The 12314-nt window shown below is 38.3% G+C and overlaps 1 long non-coding RNA gene across 1 annotated transcript in view; it reads left to right on the forward strand.

Moving 5' to 3' along the window:
• Positions 1-12112, forward strand: part of LOC108875105 (uncharacterized) — a 93806-nt gene extending 81694 nt beyond the window's left edge. The window contains exon 4 of the long non-coding RNA XR_001959818.1: positions 11804-12112. This is a non-coding gene — a long non-coding RNA (uncharacterized LOC108875105). The remainder of the gene's footprint in view (positions 1-11803) is intronic.
• The last annotated feature ends 202 nt before the right edge of the window (positions 12113-12314 follow it).

A 12314-nucleotide genomic window follows, 5' to 3' on the forward strand; every position in this document is an offset into this window, starting at 1 on the left:
ACATTAACCTTGTCACCACAAAATATAATGTTCCCAATTCCCTAGTGTCAACAACTAATGTAAGTGAAAGAAGAATCCCACTCAGTTATTCAGTCCCATATGAGCATACTTAAAGACTTCTCCTCTGACATGCTCTTGAGATATGGCAGTCCTCTTGGCAGGTGGCTTGATTAACCGCCGCAGTCCTGAATGTGTTATGAAATGATACAGCTTTCCGTTCTGCAGAGATGATCTGTTGGTTCTGTAGGTGTTAGTTATTTCCCTATGTTTTCTACAGCTTCCACCCATTAACACGTAACACTTAGGAGATCGCCGGGTAAATGATCGACTCACATGACAGTTATGGGTCTCTGGCTGCAGATGACGGGGTGCTTTAAAGGCGCAGTAAATTATTTTGAAAGTAAAAGCAAAGCCGGGCGGGTGCAGGGAGTAAGCATGCCATTAACATTCTCTCTATTAGGATATACACACTACACATTTCATTTAGTTGACATTTGTGTGGGCTTCTACAATTAAGGAAATATGAGGCTTTTCACCGCACATTGCAAACCCGTGCTTGTGCACTGCAGGAGCTATTTGCGGGCTCGAAAACAGGGTTTAAAACGGTTAATTGGAGCAGTGAGGGTTTTATTGAGGAGCTGTCTTTTGTTGCATGCTTTCCCAACCCTTTGACCCATAGGCATACACCTGGTATAGGGTCAGGTTACAGTCAGGCTCCAAGGCTTGCAGGTCAAGACCTAGTGCTTCACAGACCTCTAATCCCTTGCATGGCAACATATTTGACTGAAGGGCTAGATCTACACACACTCCCAGACTTCATACTTGAAAAAGTACAACACTATCTCTTTTGCTCGCCTGCCCCCTTTTCCTGTCTTTTCTCCCACTCCCTCCACAAAGTGATGATTTAACACTTAAAGGATGTTGAAGGGGTTTTGTGGAGCATTAACCTGCTGTGATTTATGAGCTTACTGAATTATGAGGAGTACATTTTGTCTTTACATGAGCTTGTGTATGTGTGTGCTTGTGTAGCGTGCGTGTGTGTGTGTGTGTGTATGTGTGTGTGTGTGGGAAGGCGAGGGAAAGAGAGGAGAAAAAGTGAGTTGCTTCATGTAGCTTTTTTCCATTTATGAACCCTGGCAGAGATATAAATCTTAATTCTTAACACTCAAGGTTTAACACTCAAGACTTAGAAATTAGCTTAAGAAACAACACTGACATTTTGACTGTGATATCAAACGTTTTAATTGAGCTGTGCAAGTTGTAGTGTTTTTTTTTTTTTTTTTTTTTTTTTTGAGAATCTCTTTTTTATTCAAAGAAGCGCTGGAATAAGGTGTAAAGAACTCTGCCTGCCAGGAGAGGTGAATGAAAGGCTACTGAGGTGGAGCATTGTGTGGAAACGCACTCCTACCAAGTCAGTGCTTTGACCTAAGGGTGCATACTAATTACACTCAAGATTATTCTCCCAGGCAATACAGTGATAAGCACACCAGGGGGAGCAGTTATACTGTTATTTTGATAGTGAATCAGAGAAAAGAGGAGCTTGGAGTTCCCATCTTAGATGCTTTCACAAGCAACAGAATAGATATTTCTTGCATGATTACATAAATAAGCACATTTCTACTGGAGACCTGCTTCACAGTCTGTCCAATTGCCCTGCCTCAAGTGGCCCCTGCTGCTCCTGTTTCAGAGGATTTCAGAGCATAATCCTGCCTGACTTCTGAACAACATGCTCGTTCACACACTCTCCCAGCCTGTACTGTTACGAGATTGTGTCTATAGCTACAAAAATAATGAAGACAAAATAGTATTGGTGCGGTGTAGATAATGTAACAAAGTTTATATTTTAATTCTGCTCCCTTGCACGCAGTTATTAAGCTGCCATTGATGATAGGCTCTTTCCACAATGGATTTAGAGCTGGCTGGTAACAGCAGTGGTCCTTTTAGGATTTTTTACTCCACATTTCAGCAATCTGTGATATATTTATTTATTTTGTACTGTATATCCCTCTACTGTTTATTGGAGTCAGATTACTCAGCACTTCCACGCTGCCCGTCAAAAACCACATAAGCACAATGACCTAAACTACTGTATGTTCGCCTCCTTGCATCAGCAATCTTCAACAATTTCAATAACGCAAGTCAGTGTACAGGGCTGATAGGCATTTGTGTGTGACAAGACCAGCCACCACAGTGACAACAGCAATAACAAGACAAACCACAACATCAACAACAAAACATTTATTCACACACTGGTAATACATCATGACAAGCAATTATATCAGTGGTTGGAGATACAACATCTTGCTATACATACTTTACTGTACATATACCATATTCTACAGTACATAAATAAGAGATGATTTTCGGTATATTAAAAGAAGCAGAGCACAGTATATGTGAGCAGTAAAAAAGTAATGAATCATCACTTAGCATGTCTTAATGTCCTGTAATTTCAAGTAATTTCAACTTGCTCTGTATTTAATATAACATGTTATGTTAACATTCTGTATTATAAAGTGTGTTTCATTTTTCTTTCTGTTCTAATTTCTGGTGTAACCTTGCAAGTGTTATGTAATGTACACCTTGTAGACAGGTAGGTAGGAAAAAAAAATGAAATCACGCAAAAGAAAGTTTGGATTACCACACACTGTCAGCACAAACTGTATTTAAAAATGCAGGTCTCAGACCTTCTTCAGGCATCAGACTCACAAAATGAAACAGCAACACCTTTATACTGGAGCCACAAGCTGCAGCCATGAGCCCCAATTGAACAGGAGTCAAATTATAAACACTTCAGACACCCTCAATAACTGCCAAAAAACAGAAAGTTTGAAAATCCTTTATCTATATTATTATTATTATTATTATTATTATTATTATTATTATTATTATTATTATTATTCTATCTTAGGAATGTTTTTATGACATCGTTTTAAGTGCTATAAAAATGTAAGCAAACTTGCAGAAATACACATTTAAAAACTTAAAATGTGTTTGAGTGCTTGTGCAGCTATTTGTGTGTGTGTATGGGGGGGTTAGAGGTGTGTGTGTGTGTGGTGTGTGGGGGGGGGGGGGTCCTCTGTCCTCATTTTTCAGGATCAGGTAAATGGCTCTATTACCACACTTCTTTAAGTTGGTTATTGCTCCATATAACTGACATACGGCGCAGCCTCCATTTTTGTCCCAGACAGTTATGGGGCTGTGGTGATCATGTGAGGAATTTCTCTGGTGCCCTTGGTTTAATAGGATGTGTGTCTTACATCTCTGATAAATACACCCATTTGAGCAAAGTAGCTGAGAATGCTAGCAGACCTACGCCGTTTTATCCTGCTCCTTTTAGCGTGCAATATAACAGCCACTTAAAGATCTCAATACAAGTGTTTTAGGACATGACAACAAAACTACCATGCTTTATCTGGCTCAGTTATCAGGGAAAGATAGTAGTTTGTAACATCACTTTTAAGGCAGAAATGCTGAAGGGCTGTTACAAGCCACAGCCACTCTGGCCCTTTTTAATAGTGATTGCTGAACTCTGACTCCCAGATTCCCTCTCCTCACCCCTGACTTCCTGTCTTAACACAGCAGAGGACTCTGCTGCGAGTCTCACTGCTGTTCCTCTGCTCTTGGCCTTTCTCTTCCTGCGGGAATTACCCTAAGTTGAGCTGCAGTGAAGCAACTGTTTATTAAGTTTCCACTCTGTTAATTTTCCACTTTGTTGTGCTTCTCCAACCTCGGACGCTCGGGCTTACCATGTCAGTTTCCTTCCCCCCCTAGACTCAATGACATGAGATACGTTCTGGGTATTAAGAGGGTTTACAGTTGAAAGCTGTCTGCTATAGTCCTGCATATGTTAATGGGATTATGAATTAATATTTTTAGAATAACCTTGTAACTGACCTGCTGGTTTCTGAAATGTAAATTAACTGTATGCCTTGAACTTGGTTCTTTCTCGTGTGTGTGTGTGTGTGCGTGTGTGTGTGTGTGTGTGTGTGTGTGTGTGTTGTTTTTTCTACTTCGCTTCCTGGACGTGGTTTTGGTTGCCAGGAAAGTGTTGACTGCTGTATTGAATAGATTTCCTCAACTAAAAGCAGAATATGTCCTGTAATATACTTGAAACAAATTTTTACACACTGCATTTAGCCTGAGAGCTCAATCCAGTAAATGTCATTTACATAAACATTGGTTATGTAACATTTGCGATGAACAACGCAGATCGCTGTCTACTGATAACATCCTGCAGTGTCTCCAGAGTGTGTGGTCCTCGCATTTGTCAGGGTAACAACTGTAAGCAAAATGTGAGTTTTTGATTTATCACTGCATAAAATCCACTGAGACAAACTTTGCTGCAATCACACAATTTTGAACATTTTAAATCAACCAATTCAGTACAAAATGAAGATAAATACTATGATTGAGTGAAAATAGTAATATGAACCATAATTCTACAATAGGTTTGTCACTAAATACTGTTTAGGTTGATTTCTTTCTCTTTTTAAGTTTATTGTTACCACATATGCAAGCTCCACACATACAAACATAGCAAAGAACAACAACAACAAAAAAAACCTTCTCTGATTTAAAAAAGCCTATGAACATTTCTAAGGATGGAGGTGGGGCACAGAGCCATTTACACTTCTAATTTAAGGCTTCTTTATTCCCAAATGTTAAATACTAATGATTGGCCCCCATTTTGAGCTCAACCCCCACTGGAGGCCTGTTCAGGATCTCCACTGAGGCATTTTGTGTGTGTCTACCCTGCTCCTTTCTTCTACTTTTAGCCACACAGGCTCAACTTCACAGGACAGTCGACAGCCCGTGGACAGCAGATGAAAAACTAAGGCAGCATATCCTGCGCCTGTTAAGTCCTCAACTAATTAGCAAAAATGGTGTCCTTTCTTTTCTTTTTAAGCATTTAGTCTCGGGGGGTGGCAGAGAGAGAGAATAAGACAGAGAGGAGGAGACGGAGAAAGGGGGAAGATAGTGAGTGAGGGAGAAAGGAGAGATGGGGTAATGCTGAGAGCAAGACTGGAGCGAGGGAGTGACTAAGAGGGAGGAGAGGCATCTGAGCTCTCAGCTGGGCTGTTTTGAAAACACACTGTTGAAAGCCTCTCGGTTAATTCATGGCTTTTGTTTTTAGACCTTTTGTGTTTGCCAGTTTGACCATATAACATCATACATCTGGTCTATAGATTTTTTGGGGCTGCCTCGCTCAGGGACCCATAGAGTCCCTCTGGGCTCAAATTCGAGTGGTCGCGTAACATAAAAGCACCTCAAGTGTGGGCTGAGGGAGGAACGCAAAGAGCCAGAAATGGGGATGGATGGCTGGGTTGCATTTGGAACGTGAAGGGATAAGAGTACAAAATCGTTTCACTCTTTCCTGCTCTAGCTTGTGTTGTCTTACCAAGAGAGAGAGACTGTTAGGACTGTTTACGAAATAGTGTGAGTGATATAATAGTATTTAAAAAAAATGTAAATGTCTACATCCATTAAAAGTCAGAAAATGTAACGAATCTTTAACACATTTTATGTCAGTGTTCACATTTACATCAAAGTGAGTATTTTCTTGAAAATTAATTCTCAAAAAATTATGATAAAATATGATCAGTCAAGTAGTATTAAATGGTAAAGAGTTTTTGGTTTATCTATTTAGTAAATGCCTGTGTTTACTGCTTTGCATTTGCTACCTGTTATACCATTGCCTTTCTTGAGCGATCTTTCTCTTTTTAAGGGCTAAAATTTGCCCTTAATATTTTGGAAGTGATTTTTCAGTTGCCCTTTCTCTTCAAAGAAGATCTTGTAAAACATCTGGCTACTTGGCACCAAGACTTTCTTTCAGTCTGGAGACCACTGTTTTTGCTGTCAAAAATTAACATAGGACTGATGCAGCTCTATGGCTTCTTTGAGGCTTCTTTGTCCTCAAAGATTAGCGAATTCAAAGCTCATCATGTACTTTTTCCCCTACTCAATCACATTAAAGTGAATGTCATTTTACCAAGAAACTTTGTAAACTTCACAAAAGTACAGTCTCTCCTGTACTCGTGTGCAGCTCATATAGAGTAGTTGTACTTAAAAACATAAAAAAATTAAAAAGAAAAACATCCCCATTTTATGTTTCAAGTAAGCATTAACTTATAGTGGCATTCAGTATGACATCAGGTCTTTTTATATTTTAAAAGTTTTAAAGTTTAACCAAAACCATATAATACTTGCCATGCATAGACTATTTCTTGCTTGGACGCAGTGACTTCCTGGAGCCTTGACATTACAGTGAGATTGCCAAGCAATTGCTGAGACTCCAGGAAGTCTGACTGTCAGACTGTCCCGGCCAAGAATTAGTACAGCACATGGCTAACCCTAACCGTAAAACCACAACTTTTTCACACTTCCGTTTTTGTACAGAGTAAACTAACAAGATATAACGTGTGAATTAGTGAGCTACCGGTACTGTAGACAGATTTTGTTATATTTAGAGAGAGCCAGGCTAGCTGCTTACTACTGTTTCCAGTCTTTGTGCTAAGCTAAGCTAACTGTCTGCAACTAATTGATTATTCTTAATAGTTCATCCTTTTTTATTTTATATTGAAACATACATGGAAACATGGCTATAGAATATAGCGGCAGCAGTAGAGGAGGTTATAACAATATATAGTTTATGAGCTGCCCTTCTCTGCCTCTCACAGCCTCCGTTCCATCGCCCTTCTCTACTTCCATCACAGTTAGTTTTGTGGTTTGGTCATTTTAAGACAACACTCCATTTGTGAAGTCTGCCACACTGTTGCTCCTACGTAAGCTCCTTCTCTGGGTACACTGACACAGCTAAAAAACAAATAATGAATGCAACATGTAGGGTGCAGCTCTAAGTGTATCCTGAGCAAAAGCCCACCATTCTGTTGCTCCTTGTGGACAGCAAAAAGATGCAAACTTTTGTTTGAAATACCACAATGAGAGAGAGTGGCGTGGTGTAAAATGGTGAAAAAATGGTGTAAAAAAAAAAAAAAAAAGAGAAGCCTGGATCAGTACTTGTATATAAACATGAAAATATTCCAAACAAAGGGGTGACACAATTAGAGCCGGATGTTTGTGCGCCCTCCCTAAACAAAAATGTAAGATGTAAGATAATGTAAGACATTAGACACTTAGACACAATATAGCAGTAGTTAATGTATTTTGTGTTTTAGAAATGAAGAAACATTATGGAAGTTCATGGTTGGAGTAAGTCTTCTATCTTTTCAGCTTGTGAGTATTGGACAGCTCAGGGCAGTTGAATGTTTGCAGAGTTGGTAGTATGATGATTTAAATGTTTCTTACATCGTCATTATATCCATTAACATTTTTAATTTCACTGAACAACAGACTTTGGCTGACATCAGGCATCCAAGTTTATTAGCTTTTTCAGGCACTTCCATATTATTTAATGCAAACTGTGATATATCACAAGAGTTCCACAGTCATAATTATGATTTGGACGTTGACAGGAACAGCATTTACAAACAGGAAACTGGTAATTACAGCAACTTCCACATGACATGAGTATGGCATGAACAATGCTATAAGAATTTGATATGAGGCAGGAAAACATAAACTTGAACATTAAGAACTTGTAGAGGGTTGCATATACTATACTTTATATAATAGTACTTTGTGGTATGTTGCAGTGCCATACCTCTATTTTGATCATTCTGACTCTATATATTTCTAATCAAAAATCAAAAAAGAAGTCTTAATAATGTTCAGTGACAACATGTTTGGATTGATTCAGAAAAATTTAATGGCATTGGCAATGGCCAAGGTTGGTTTATTAAAGCGATTGTTCCAATTACAACAATCTTTTTGCATTGGCATTTCACAAAAGCTCATCAGAGAATAATTTTTTTAAAACAATAATTCTCCACTCAACCATTGGATTTATGCTGTGCAGTGTGTTTTGAAGTTCAGCATTCTTACTGACTCATTTGTACTCTGTTTTGTCAATACTCTCATATTTTATTCTTCTGTATACAATAAAATACCTTCACCTGGTCAGATTTGATTAGCCTTGCTCAAAAAATGACAAAAAATAACAGCAGTGAGTGATTTTATTTTTCCTTCTGAAAGGGAGAGGATCACTAAAATCTTATGTATTAAAATGGAAAATTCCTGGTAATAATGAACTAGGACTATCCAACTGGTATGATTCTTTAACTTTCCTTGACCTGTTTTTACTGCGACTATAACAACATATTGTTGATATACCCTTATACTTTGCACATAACCAGAAGCCACTAGTAATCACAAGTGAAATGAATAATAATCAGCTATAACCAAGTGACTCGTGTTGTGTTTGTGTGGTGTCTATATAAGTGAGAGTGTGCCTGTATCTTTGCATGCATGTGTGTAGAAGATTTTTTTTTTAAGAATGTGAGGCTTCATCATATCATATTAAACAGTTTGAATGTGAAAGCTTATTTTTAAAATGATCATTACAAAGAAAAAACATAACATACTGTCCAAGAGAATCTATGTTGTTCTCTTCATTAGGTCTGTATTAAAGGTAGACCAATAGTTGTAGAACACTGTTTTTTCTTACACATAATAGTAGTTAGTAGGCTCTCATAGCTGGCTCTCGAGCTGGAATCTCACATAATATGGTTTAGTCTTCGTATTGCCAGAAGCAGAGTATATAAGGGTCAAGGGACTACACCCTATAAATCAATATGAGATATAATAAGAGAACAAAAAAGGCATTTGAAAAGTGGTGTCTGTATTTGCATGGTATATGTGCAATATAGATGTGCACACATGAGGATGTATGCACACATAAAGATACAAAAAGATCACTACCCCCACCCCAACAATGAGAGGACAGGAAAGAAGAAACCCCAAACATGTACTTGGGTTATAAATTAGGAGCTGTCAGTATTACAATGTATATTAATAGTCACACCTCTTTTTAATGAGTTTGGCATTGGCAGCTGAGAGGAAATACAAGTCATCATAGCACAGCTCATGCACACCCCGATGAAAGAACCTATAATAAATCTTGTGAGAGCAGGGCTCACCATAAATATGTATCGCACAAGGCATCTGTTTTACATTCTGCATATAAATCAGCCAGAGTGCTGAATAGCAATGAATCAGACGCTCGACGCTTGATTTGATAACAAATCGACTCTGAACTTGGGAGGGGAGAATTTAAAGCCTTCAACAAAAGTGGGGTGTGGTGGGGTCAGTTAAGACCTGTGAGACTCTGACATGCTTCTCTTCTAGCAGATAATGCTACACTTTTTTTTTTCCCAGGGTCAGGTGTGGGACTAATCTCCTTTGAGTTATCTTTTCGTAGACTGCCTACTCTTTCACATGTCACAGATGATGACATTACCTGCACCTGAACTGGTCAGAGTGTGAGGCTAAGGTGCAGCTTTGAAGGACACAGTCATATATTTGTAATGATTCTGTGGTCATAATGTTGCAGAATCAAGCTAACTATTTTTAGCCTCTGAAATTCTGCCTCTTGCAGATATGTTAAATTTTGATACACTCTAGGTTGAATTTTGATTCATTTTATCTTATAGTACAGTACATCTATGAAGTAATTCCACTGTGGATTGTCATTTTAATTGCCATTTATTCTGTAGATAATGTGAAGAGAAAACGTCTACATTCACATTTCATTGTACAATTTTATAATATTTATTCATTTTATGTTTAAGAGCACTGCAGTATATCTGCTGTTTTACCTAAGCTTTTGCTTTATCGACACATACATAAGGTACCTCATAGAGGATCTGTAAAAATCAGTGCTTGTTGATTTAAATTTCATTGGGAGTAAGATTTTGACTTGTCATGAATGGGACAAGACCACAGATAAATCATGAAAACATTAAAAGTAACACAACTCTTCTTTTGATTTCACTCTGAATCCAGAGCTTAGACATGATATATGTCTCTACATAGCCAATGCATTAACAACTGTTTACTTACCATTCTAGATTAAATGTTTTCATTTCAGCATCAAACTTCATTTCTTTACCTGCCAAGAGCTGTCTCTAGTGGTAAAAATCAGCACAGGGGTAACTTTTGTTTTGCTTCTATTTCTATCACTTTTACTCTACTGAAGGTAGCATGCTAAGCAGCTAGCAATGGCACATTCTGTCTCACACCACTTTGCCACAGTCTGCTCTTAGTCTAACATGAGAGGATGAAGAAGTAGCACTGCCCAAAGGGCATATTCTAACCTCTTGTAAACGCAATGATGGAAGAAGCCCTTGGCAAGTAAACTGCTATTAATGTTTGGCTAAGTAGCGTTAGCAAAGGCTTACATATTGCACCTTTAACCTTTTTTTCCTTATATATTTATAATTTTGTCATTAAAGAATTACAACCAGTATATAAGCTTGTTAGCACTATCAGATTGATCACTATCACAAACTATGTGATGCTGACATTGTCTCTGAATTATCTCAAACTGATATATGATCACTAAACTCATATCAGCCAATATATCAGCCCATTTGATATATCAGTCTAACTCTACTTAATGCATACTGTACATTCTATTATGATTTAAGTTTTTGTGCATATACATTATACTGTGGTGGTGGTCGTGGGGATCGTGCTAAGGTGGATTCATACAGTCTGGGGCATAGAGGGCATCAGGGTGGGAGTGACTGTAAAACATACTTTAAAATGAAGCTGGCTGATTCACAAAAGGAAGACATAACCATCAACACAACAGCCAAATGGGAGCTCTCTCCACAAACACACAAATTATCTTGTGATAGCAGCTGGGGTCTAACATCTGCCTGGGAAATCAAATACCCAGGGAGCAGATGTTCATACAGCCAATGGTGTTATTTTCTGTACTTCAAATTGCCCTTGGCTGTAGGGGCAGTGCTTAAATAAAGGTGTGTCATTTGTCTAACCTGGCCTGGGCTAAACTGCACTGGACACCACCTCCATTTTTTTTTGTTTTGTTTTTTTTAAACAGAAATATTTATCACAATGAAACTGATTGTGGTGATCGCCGAAAGAGTTGTTTTTGTACCCAAGATGAAAAATGCAATTGTGATACACCATGGTTTAGATTACACACAAAGTATAGACAGCTTATGTATCAACTCATCAACAAGTCGAACCTCCCAGAGGCCTGTGGATGTGCTATCTCCAAAGACAGGATGCCAGAAGGAACGTTAAAGGCGAAAGAATCAGAAGCCAATGCATGCTATCTGGAGAGCTCACTCCTCAGCATGTTCTTATCCCCTGTTGTTCAGAACAAGCAGATGGTTTTCAGCGAAATTCAACAATCTTCCCTTGCTCCAGGGGTTTGAAAACGATTGGGAGTCAACGTCTTTTGATATGAAATAAGACAACCTACTATCTGATTTGCTGGCATGGACACTTGCAAACTGCAGACCTATTTAGGTTTTTTGTATTTTCAATTTTCACACATTCTTTTAATTGTGTGATTTACAGTGTAACTCTCATGGCAAATGGATATAGTCATAGAACTGATACTGTATGCAGAGATTGCAGATTACATGTTTTATTGATCTCCAAATACACAATGGAAAGGTGTAAAGTTTCTCATTCATTTGAAGCTTTCTCTCAGGATTTATAATACAAAGAGAGAGTTACAGAGTTAAAAGGAGTTATTATCCATGTTAGAGAAGTAAACCGTCTTTAGAGAATTGTTTTTCCATAGTTATGATGTCATTATTTTAGGTTACATATACTAGTGAATCCCAGATAATTATCCTGTGGCTCTGCAGCTTTACATAGATTTTCTGCCTTTGTTGGTAATTGTTGTGGTTTTATGGCCCCTCAGGTCTCATGTATGGTTGAGTCCCTCTGCTCTCATCAACCTCATTTCCACCGGCAATAAGCGGCCATTTTCGGCAGACAAGCTCTGATAAACCCACTGTTCAGCACCAAGCAGCAGAAGGATTGAAAAAAAAACTTGGTGAGTAGCTGAAGAAAGTCAAGCAAGTTAGCAAGCAAATATTTTTTTCATGAGTTTGTGGAGACCTGTCAGGTGGCCAGAGACCTGTGACTCCAAGTGTGAATCTGACACGCGGAATGACACTGAAACGTTTTAGGAACTATGTATCCATTCATTCACTCAACCTCTGTTTATATGGTGTTTATATGGGGTGGTTAAATAAGAGCAGTTTGCTCTTTTTGCATGGATGTCCTGTGCATAATAAAAGCAGAAGAAAAAAATCTAACATTAGGCAAACATGACAACAACGGCCAAGTTAACCTTAAAGATTACATTTGACTTAGAGTAGTCAGTTGTGGACTCAGTTTGCCAAAGACATTAGGTGATCAAACTTGAG

The sequence above is a fragment of the Lates calcarifer genome, linkage group LG10 (assembly GCF_001640805.2).
Source record: "Lates calcarifer isolate ASB-BC8 linkage group LG10, TLL_Latcal_v3, whole genome shotgun sequence".
Lineage (NCBI taxonomy): Eukaryota > Metazoa > Chordata > Actinopteri > Centropomidae > Lates > Lates calcarifer.